The following is an 11,246-nucleotide window of genomic DNA, read 5'->3' as shown; positions in this document are numbered from 1 at the left end:
AATGGAAAAATGGATTTATGGAAATCTCTGAAGTTTAATTTGGAAATTAATAAAAATGTACTTTAATGTTAAAGGACAAAATTTTAAAAGAACATCCTTAATAGAGGAAAAAAGTATAAATAGAAACCCGTAAATTAAGCAAATGGCTTATTAGTAAATCTGTAAGTTTGGCCAACTAAAGAAAAGTAAATCTCTATTTTCGAAAATTCCTTTTACTGGAAATATGATTATTATTATGAAATTAATAAAAAAAAATAATTGATATGAATGGATATCTTTTAAATATTCCGGTTAAATGAAAATAATTCTCACATTATGGATAATTTAATTTTCGAAAAAGTTTGCGTTTGTACTATAATATTTACGGCAATTAATAAAAGAAAAATTATTTATTAATGAGCATATGAATAAACGTCCGATAGATTTTATGGAATTTCGCAGAAATGGAATTCAATATTTTTAAAAACTTAAAAAAATTGAAATTCACATTAATGGCGATCAATAAAAAAAGAATCACTAAAAATGTAAATCTTTAAAATGGAAATCTATAAAAATATACTTCTAAAAATGTTTATCTCTAAAAATGGAAATTTCTAAAAAACGGAAATCTTTAAAAATGGCAATCTCTCAAAAAAAAAATTAGGAAAACGGTTGACCCTGAAGGCCATTCCTGCAACTTCCTGCTAATTCCATACTTAGGCGCTTAAAATTGCACCAATGACGTTTTTGAGCTCTTCGAGCTCAAAAATACAATTCATGGGTTATTTTGAGCTCTCCAAGTTCAAAGAGATTGTTTTCCTATGCTTTTTAGCTCTTCGAGCTCAAAAGCCTGACAGGGATTTGATGACACAATTTTTTGAATTTTTAAACCGCAATAACTTTTGAATGAATAAACCGATTTTCACGCGGTTGACAGCATTCGACGCAGTTTTTCAAGCCTCACAAAAAATCTTAAATTTTGAATTGATCGCGCTAGAAATTTTGGAGTTATTCCGAAAAAACACTTTTTTCGGTTTTCCTTCGTTCACGATATCTCTCGAACGAATCAACCGATTTTGACCGGACTGGTGGCGATCGACGTGGTTTTTTGAGGTTAAGAGCTGATTAGTTTTTGGAATTGAACCATTAAGCCGTTTAAAAGTTATTCCAAAAAAACTACATTTGAAAAATTTTTTTTTTAGTTCTTTGAAGATTTCTCAAAATCTATCGATCTGAATCGGTCCAAATGGTTTTTAAAATCTAAGTTTGATCAAGCCCTTTCGAATGGCACCAACCGCGATGAAATCGGTCAAGCCGTCCAAAAGTTATAAGCGGTTCACATACTTTCACACACACACACACACACACACACACACACACACACACACACACACACACACACACACACACACACACACACACACACACAGCGAGCTTCATTACCAGCTAGCTCAAGGCAAACTGGAGGACATTCCACCAGTCACGGAAGAAGAACTGACGGAGGCTTGCAAACGCGTAGGGAATAATAAAGCACCAGGATTAGATGTAATCCCTAATATTGCCTTAAAAACAGCTATAAAGGCAGCACCGTCATTATTCCTGGATATTTACACCACCTGCCTTGAAGAAGGGATTTTTCCTCGAAAGTGGAAACAGCAACGGTTAGTGCTGCTTCCTAAAGGGAAAAAGCCGTCGGATGAACCGTCATCTTACCGCCCACTTTGCATGCTAGATACAGCGGGTAAGATATTTGAACGCATATTTCACCAGAGAATTGAAGCAGTAGTCGACCCACTCCTGGCAGACAATCAGTATGGATTTCGGAAAGGACGATCAACCCTGGACGCAATCAAACTGGTTGTTGATACGGCCAAGGAAGCAATCGCAGGAACCAGATGGAAGGGTGGAATGAAGAAGTATTGCCTGGTGGCGACTCTAGACATCAGAAACGCCTTCAACTCCGCCAATTGGGAATGCATCATGCAGGCCCTCCAAGAGAAGAATGTACCAGAATACCTTCTTAAGATCGTAGCAAGCTACTTTGAAAACAGGGTCCTGAAGTATGACACGAAGAACGGTCCGAGGGAGTATGATATTACTGGAGGTGTACCACAAGGTTCAGTTCTAGGCCCGCTCCTGTAGAATATTATGTATGACGGTCTATTAAGACTAACTCTGCCAAGAAACGTCAAACTCGTAGCATATGCAGATGACGTAGCCGTAGTGATCGTTGCCAAACACCTGGACGAGATAAACCATATGTTCGATCTCACTTTTGAGCGCGTTAACCGGTGGATGGACGCAGTGAACCTGCAACTGGCGCAACACAAGACTGAGGCAGTGCTTATTACATGCAGAAAAGTGGTAGAGACCATTAAGCTGAAAGTCGGCGAACAAGAAATCACATCACAACCTTATATCCGATATTTGGGAGTGATGCTTGATGCCCGACTCAACTTTAAGCAGCAAGTGGAACATGTCAGTGCCAAAGCGTCAGTAGTGAGGGCTAGTCTCGCATGACTGATGCCGAACGTCGGAGGCCTAAAGCAGAGCAGGAGGCTATCATTGTCATCAGTAGTCACATCGGTGCTCACTTACGGAATATCCATTTGGGCCGACGCACTAAAGACGCAAGAATCATGGAGAAAGGCTGGACCAGTATATCGACTGAGTGCCCTACGAGTAACTAGCGTCTTCCGCACAATATCAGAGGAAGCAGTGTGTGTTATTTCCGGTACTCTGCCTCTCAGAGTCCTAGCTGAGGAAAGACGGAACCTATATCAACGAAAAAGGCCAACTACATTGAGCCCTGAAGAACTTAGAAGAGAAGAACGGCAACACAGCATCGCAAGATGGCAACAGGAGTGGAATTCTGCAGAGAAAGCTCGGTGGACGTACCGTCTCATACCTTGGATTGATGTGTGGTTCAACCGGAGTCACGGTGAGGTCAACTATTATTTAACACAGATGTTATCAGGACACGGATGTTACCGGAAGTATCTTCACCGCTTTAAGCACGATGATACCCCAGAGTGCCCGTCCTGTCCAGGGGTCAATGAAGATGCGAAGCATGTTTTCTCTGTGTGTCCACGTTTCAACCAACAGCGCGATGAGCTAGAGAAGATTCTGAAAAAGAGAACCCAACCAGAATCAATAGTAGAAGCAATGTTGTCGTCAGAAGCTGCCTGGAACGCCACAAGCACTTTTGCTACAAAAGTGCTTACAGAGTTGCGATCCATTGAGAGGAAAAGAGCGAAAGACAGAATCTAGAAGAAAGAAATAAAATCTTAGCTACCAGAAGGAAGAGCAACAGCTAATTCCTCCCCCCGCGAAGAAATGCCTTACGGCGGTACCATGGGGGATCAGAGGATAGAAGAGAAAGGGGTTTAGGGTTTAGTGGGTAGGGGCGTCAGCGTCGAGTTTTAGTATGACGCTGTGTCGAGTCGCCACATACCCAGGCCAAACAGCTATGCCTAGAATCCATAAAAAGGATCCCCCCCCCCTAAGGAAAAAAAAAAAAAAAAAAAAAAAACACACACACACACATACAGACACCGTGACAACCTCGCGGGGATAGTCAGGGAAGCTTCCTGTGACCTTCTGTGGCAGTGTAACGGGTAGTTTTACTTACCGCTCATTGGCCCCTAATTAATTCAAAAAAGAACAATCCAATAAACAAAAATGATTCTAAATTAACAAGGGCGCCACCAGGATTTTGTATCTCGGTTCCTGGAACCGGAAACCAGAGCTGAGCTTATAATCTACAGGGAGAGAGAGTGGAGGAAGGTGATCTGGAATGAATAAACTTTTATTTAGCAATATCCGGACATTTATTAATAACAAATCAACTTTAACAAATTTGCTGACAATTCAGCTCACTTATAAACTAACAACTTATTACCTAGCGACGCGGAGAATTGACTGCGAAATAAACGATATTTACAAACGAACCTTTTTCCAAACGACGATACAATGACTAGCTGGGATGTTCTAACGGACGGTCTCCCACACCCGCCTTAAACTAATTGGGCTCTTTCAGAACGAACGGTCTCCCACACCTGCCTAAAACTAATTGGGCTTTTTCAGAACGAACGGTCTCCCACAACTGCCTAAAACTAAACTTAATCCTGCAGTACCCTCCCTTGAGCGTCTATACTGCAGTTTCTATCTTACTACCGTGGTACCCTACTTGGCGTCTATACCACGGCTCCTAACTTACTACCATTGTACCCCACTTGGCGTCTATACAACGGCTTCTAACTACATCGCGTTGTCCACTTGGCACACACGCTCTAGAAATGCCTCACACAACCCGCACGATCTTCACACACATAACCCACACGTCTTCACACACACACTGACTCTACTTTACTTTTTATTTCCGACTTATAAAATTGAACTCCAAAACTTACAACGTTAACTTTACTACAATTTTCAGTCATTAGCTCGCAAATAAATCGTAAACCATTTTCACAACTAATAATTTAATTCTCAGAAAAATCTAAACTAAAACCGATGCTCGAATTTATTCCAAATTATCCACGAGTTTACTGTGACACGTAGTAGTACTACCTTAAGCTATTGGGTATCGATGACACTTCCGGTTTAATTATAAATTTCAATTTCTTAATTTTGTAAAATTAAGAGAAAAATAAATACATAAAAAAAATAAAATTCAATGAATTTAAGTTTCACTCTTCTCAAAACTCAAGTAACTTTTTCCCCAAACTAAACAATTAGCTAATGGATGAAATTTATTTATTTAATTTTAAATTTTAAATAAAAATTTATTTATTTCCGACCTTCCTTCTTTCTCATGGGGTTTTTCGAATTGGGCGCCAGTGTAACGGGTGTTTTTAAGCCTGTTCACTGTGACCTTCAAACGTCGAGATCTGATGAAAACTCAATTTTTGCAAAACGGGGTGAGAACAATAACTTCCCGATTTTTGAAAATCTTTGATTTTCGTAGCGGGAAGTTAAAAATTAGGAAAACGGTTGACCCTGAAGGCCATCCCTGTAACTTCCCGCTAATTCCATACTTAAAATTGGCGCTTGAAATTGTGCCAATGACTCGAAGAGCTCAAAATTACAATTTATGAGTTATTTTGAGCTCTTCGAGCTCAAAAGTCTGATAGAGATTTGATAAGACACTATTTTTAGAATTTTTAAACCGCAATAACTTTTGAATGAATAAATCGATTTTTACGCGGTTAGCAGCTATCGACGCAGTTTTTCAAGCCTTATGAAAAATCTCAAATTTTGAATTGATCGCACTAGGAATATCGGAGTTATTCCGAAAATAATTTTTTTTCGGTTTTCTTTCGTTCATGATATCTCTCGAACGAATCAACTGATTTTGACCGGACTGGTAAAGATCGACGTGGTTTTTTGAGGTTGAGAGCTGATTAGTTTTTGGAGTTGAACCATCAAGCCGTTTAAAATTTATTCCAAAAAACAACAATTAAAAAAATTTTTTTTTTCAGTTTTTTGAAGATTTCTCGAAATCTATCTGAATCGGTCCAAATAGGTTTCAAAATCTAAGTTTGGTCAAGCCCTTTCGAATGGCACCAACCGCGATGAAATCGGTCAAGCCGTTCGAAAGTTATAAGCGGTTCACATACTTTCACACACACACACACACACACACACTCGGGGCAGAAGAGATACTGCTACCGGGCGCGTCTCCCCGAGCGGATGGGAGAACGCTCGCTGTCCTTAGATGACACTTAATCTCTTAGTTGATGAGGTACAGCGGGTAGGAGCCAAGCAAAATGACCAAACAAAATACGCTCCCGTGGACAAAACTCCCCTTTAATGGGTTGGTCGCACTAACTGACCTAACAAGACGATCGTTCTCTGCTGTGACCCACTGGGAGTGACCGGAACCTGTATCGTAGTTTCCGACGAAGCAGGTCACGGCTGATGTGAGCTTGCTCTACCGAGGTGTAAGTTGCAGCAGTGGATCAGGAGCCAGCCACTTCGGGCCTTGATCAGGAAGTACGCAGTGAGTGTTAGAGATCGGAATCTTCACCGCTCCGAGCGAGTCTAGTCCGTCCGTGTATTCCGGGACTGGCTAAGTGTCGGCTTGGCCTCAGGGAACTGGGGTAGGAGTACTATCTCCGAGGGTACACCCGTTCCTAGTTATGGCAACCCGCTCCACTCCGTACGATGCGCTGGTAAATTAAAAAGTATGAGTAATGCACAGGAAACAAACATGAATAGAAACGGGCTTCATGCTCAACAAGCAGCGATTGAAGCAAGCGCTGACATGAAGAGAACGCAAGCGTTGGAGCGCCTTGAGAAGCTGACCATTGAGCTGCAAGAGTTTGTCCAAACTAAGGTCAATATCCACAAGGAGATAAAGACCAAGACAACCGGTGTAGTCAATGCTCTTGGAAGATTCAAGAAACTGGACGAAGAATGGCGCTCATCATTACACCGCACCCCTTGTGCTACATCGGAGAGAAACAGTCAAGTGGTTGTTGAAGAAGCGATGGACACTGGAGCCGAAGGTGACGGAGAATCAGTCGCTGAAGAAGAAAGTGAAACTATCACAACGGCAGAGACTGAATCCTTTGACCAAGACGGCCGCATCCTGAGGAAGTTGAAAAGAAAAATTCGTTCTCCCGAAGGCGGAGCTTTTCATACTCCCAAGAAGCTGAAAGACGTTGGACCTGGTCATCCCATCAAGAAGCAGGAAGTGGTTAAGGATCTTCCACAAAACTCTTGTGAACAGAACAAGAAGCCAGGCTGGGAAAAGGTGCAGTCCAGAAAGGACAAGAAGAAGGAGCGCAAGAAACTGCCCCCAGAAAAACCTCTGGTGCCTCCACCGAAGCCGAACCAGAAGCCAAGAAGAACAGCAACAAGACCGGAGGCACTTATTATCCGTCCAGCGAACAAAGATAAGTATTCTGAAATACTTACACGGATCAAGGCGGATGTTCGTCCAGATCAGGTCCGCAACACAGTCGAGAAGATACGCAGGACCGTGACAGGGAACATTCTCATCACGCTGTCGAAAGGCAGTAGTGATAGAGATAAAGACCTGCAGAAGACTATCGCGGGAATACTTAAGGAGGACGCAAATGTCATTAGTACAGGACCTGAAGAAGACCTGGAAATTCGCGATATTGACGATACTACAACTGAAGATGTCATTCTAACAGCTTTACAAGAGGCAGCTGGAAACGATTGTGGTATAACAGTAGAGGTCATTAAAATTCGTAAGGTCTTACGTAGCAGAACACAAATTGCGTCGGTGACTCTGGCAGCAACGGTAGCGCAGAAAGTGGTAGGAGAACACGGTAAGATTAGGATCGGCTGGACCAATTGTCGTATTAGAACAGTACTAAGACCAGTCCGATGTTATAAATGCTGGCATTTTGGACACCGTGCGGTTCAGTGCACAAGTGAAGTCGACCGCTCCAAACTTTGCATTAAATGTGGAGAAGAGGGACACAAAATCGCCGAATGTAATAAGCCTGCTAAATGCGCACTGTGTGCGGATCAATCCGGTACAGCGAATAACGCCCATCATGCCGGCACAAGCAGATGCCCAGTATACCAAGAGGCACTCAAGAAGATAACTGATAAACGAAAATGAGAATACTGCAGCTAAACATCAACCTCTGTGAAGCGGCACATGATTTGCTCATGCAGACAGTACGTGAACAGAAGCTTGACCTTGTGCTTATATCGGAACCGTATAAACACCTCGCTGGCCAACCATGGGAAACTGACTGCACCAAAAAAGCTGTCATATGGTCCTGTCGCAAGCTCCCCTTCCAGAGTGTCGTTAACAATGGCAGTGCCGGCTTTGTAGCAGCATCGGTAGATGGCATCCGCTTTTACAGCTGCTACGCACCACCTAGCCGCACTATTGTTGAATTCATGGACTTTCTGGATCGACTGACGGAGGACGCGAAGCAGTACTACCCAGTGGCAATAGCTGGAGACTTCAACGCCTGGGCAGTGGAATGGGGCAGCAAACACACCAACGCTCGAGGTAAAGAACTACTGGAAGCTTTTTCTACGTTAGATGTAGTATTGTTAAACAGCGGCGATGCGCCGACGTACACTAAAGGAGACGCAAGTTCTATTGTGGATCTTACTTTTGTCAGCAGCAGCCTCATCAGAGGAAACTACGACTGGAAGGTGATGGAGATCTACACGGCCAGCGATCACAATGCGATTCTCTGGGAAGTATCAAAGGACCAGAATCCTAGAAGACCGGCTAAGAAACTTGACATCGTTGGGTGGAAGGTGAAATCCTTTGACCCAGGTGCTCTAGTAGCTGCCCTAAATAGTGAACCGCTTACTACTGGATCTGCAGAAGAAATGACCAAGGACTTGATGAAGAGAGTGACCCAGGCTTGCGACACCTGCATGCCCCGTAAACGGGGCATGAACCAAAGACCTTCGGTGCACTGGTGGAACGAACACATCAGCTTCCTACGGAAAGAGTGTCTCAAGAAAAGAAGAATATCTCAGCGTGGTTATCCAGGCCGAACAGCTATGCCTGGAATCCGTAAGAAGGATTCCCCCCCCTAAGATAAAAAAAAAAAAAAAAAACACACACACACACACACAAATACACACACACACATACAAACATAGTGACAACCTCGCAGGGATAGTCAGGGAAGCTTCCTGTGACTTTCTAACGTCGAGATCTGATGAAAACTCGATTTTTGCAAAACGGGGTGAAAACAATAACTTCCCGATTTTTGAAAATCTTCGATTTTCTTAGCGGGAAGTTAAAAATAATTGCTTTTTTTGAGAATTAACGAGAATTCCCAGCAGCTACGAGAATTTCTTATCCAAAAGGAGGTATTGAGGATACCGAAAGCTCGACTACCAAGACATCTTCGCTGACGGTTCTCGCGGAAAACGCTACATTAAATTTTAAATCATCAGTTATCATCTAGGGAGCTATAAAAGAAACAGGTGCAACGTGGCCAGTTGGCTCACATTAGGCAAACACCAATTTACCACCTGATGCAAATATCATCAGCAGATAACATGTAAAATCTGATTAGAAATTAGTCGATAATCGCTAATGTACAAAAATCGTTTGAGAGTGGAGCTAGACGTCTCCCCACTTCTCGATGCTAATTAATGTACGCGGAAGCCGCGTGCATCTAGTCTTTGTTCAACCTTCATAATGTATACTTCTGTAATTGATATATTTGTTAAATATAAATATTTATTTTTACCGTGTTACAACGCAATGTTCGGTATTTTATTAATTTACACCGTTTATTAAATAATAACGGCATTTTAATCTACAATACTACGATACGACTCCGATTATCAGTTAACAAGGAGTATGTCATACATTAATTAAATAATACGACGCATATACAAGATAAATTAGCTTGGCATGTCGTGTACTCAAGAGGTCTCGAGTAGTCAGCTATTTTGTTGAGGAAAGCATCGTTTCATTGTTCGAGGAAGATCCTGGTTCGTCGGTCACCTCGATTATTCGTCTGTTCCTGACCCAGTAACCGGCCCAGCTACAGCCACGAGGAATCTACCACCGCTGGACAACGTTAAAGCACACCGAAGTGGTAGTAGTACCTGTTGTAAGTCAGGTGGTATATTGGTAAGAATTGAACGCGGTATTGAACTTACTTTGAGCTGTATTTTTCAATATTTGTATTTGACGACCATTTAGCTCTATTTTTCCATACTGAGCGATCAGCGGAGCAGTACGCGGCAAAGATTGGTTTTGTGTCGGAGCTGAATCTATCTTTCAACGAGTATCGCCACCTACGAATTGCCCTAGACCATATTCCTAATGCGAATTAAATCAATTTAGCTATTTGTAGCTTTGAAAGCTATCGGCTTGGTCCGCCGTAAAATCTAAAGCTACAGGCATCTGGAATAGCATCGACTCTTATAAGCTACGGCTTCGAGTTGGTTACACTCCGGGTGTAACGAGCGTGTCTTTTCGGCCCAGTTCGTAATTAATTATTGTATTAAAATTTAGATAATTTCCATTTTATAATAAAAATTTATTTCACTCTACGAACAGTCGAGACCAGCCACGTTACACAGGAAGCTCGACTACCAAGATATCTTCTACGACGGTTTTTGTTACAAATACTTGATTATAACATAATTTATCCAAAATTATGTAAAAAAGTGTAAGAGAGTCTGAAAGTTCGACTTTCAAGACATCTTCTTCGACGGTTTTTCAGATATTTAGACTCCAAATCAAATATTATATAATAATTTAGACTTTACATTAAAAAAAAAATTACGAAAAAATTAAAAACTCCCTACTGATGAAATCAAAATAAGTAAATTGTTGAGCGTTTAGGTATGGAGTTTGCGGGAAGTTGCGGGGATGGCCTTTAGGGTCAAGCGTTTTCATAATTTTTTTTTATTACTTACACTGCAATTCAATATCGGGCGTAGAAGTCAGCGGTCTAGGATAACGCCATTGTCAAGATATTTTCTCCGTTTGTTTGTTTTTTAATTTCAACATCACATGAGTCTGAGACAAAGATTATTTAAAATATATTCCGGCGTTTTCCGCGAGAACCGTCAGGGAAGATGTCTTAGTAGTCGAGCTTCCGGTTTGCTAGATACCCCACTACGTGATAACTGATGATTTAAAATGTATAGTAGCATTTTCCATTAGGACCGTCGAAGAAGATGTCTTCGTAGTCGAGCTTCCGGTTCACTAGATACCTCCCTACATGATAAGTAATGATTTAAAATGTATTGTAACGTTTTCCGTGAGAACCGTCGGAGAAAATGTCTTGGTAGTCGAGCTTCCGCCTTGCTAAATACCTCCCTAGATAATTCAAAATGGATTCTAGTGTTTTCGCGAGAACCGTCGTAGAAGATGTCTTGGTAGTCGAGCTTTTGGTTTCCTAGATACCTCACTGCATGATAACTGATGATTTAAAATGTAATGTAGTGTTTTCCCGCGAGAACCGTCGGAGAAGATGTCTTGGTAGTCGAGCTTCCTGTTTCTTTTATAGCTCCCTAGATGATAACTGATGATTTAAAATGTATTGTAGCGTTTTCCGCGAGAACCATCGGCGAAGATGTCTTGGTAGTCGAGCTTCCGGTATCCTCAATACCTCCTTTTGGATAAGAAATTCTCATAGCTGCTGGGAATTCTTGTTAATTCTCAAAAAAAGCGATTATTTATTTTGAGAGATTGCCATTTTTAAAGATTTCCGTTTTTTAGAAATTTCCATTTTTTGAGATTAAGATTTTTAGAGGTATATTTTTATAGATTTCCATTTTAA

The 11,246-nt window shown here is 41.4% G+C and overlaps 1 long non-coding RNA gene across 1 annotated transcript; it reads left to right on the top strand.

The window, feature by feature from the left end:
• Positions 1-10,527: 10,527 nt before the first annotated feature.
• On the top strand, positions 10,528-11,022 carry LOC123263123. The gene is made up of 2 exons (XR_006509098.1): positions 10,528-10,583; positions 10,982-11,022. It is a non-coding gene; the product is annotated as an uncharacterized LOC123263123 (long non-coding RNA).
• The last annotated feature ends 224 nt before the right edge of the window (positions 11,023-11,246 follow it).

Source organism: Cotesia glomerata, linkage group LG4 (genome assembly GCF_020080835.1).
Source record: "Cotesia glomerata isolate CgM1 linkage group LG4, MPM_Cglom_v2.3, whole genome shotgun sequence".
Classification (NCBI taxonomy): Eukaryota; Metazoa; Arthropoda; class Insecta; order Hymenoptera; family Braconidae; genus Cotesia; species Cotesia glomerata.
Note: the sequence above shows the minus strand (reverse complement) of the source record. Positions and strands in the feature narration are given on the sequence as shown.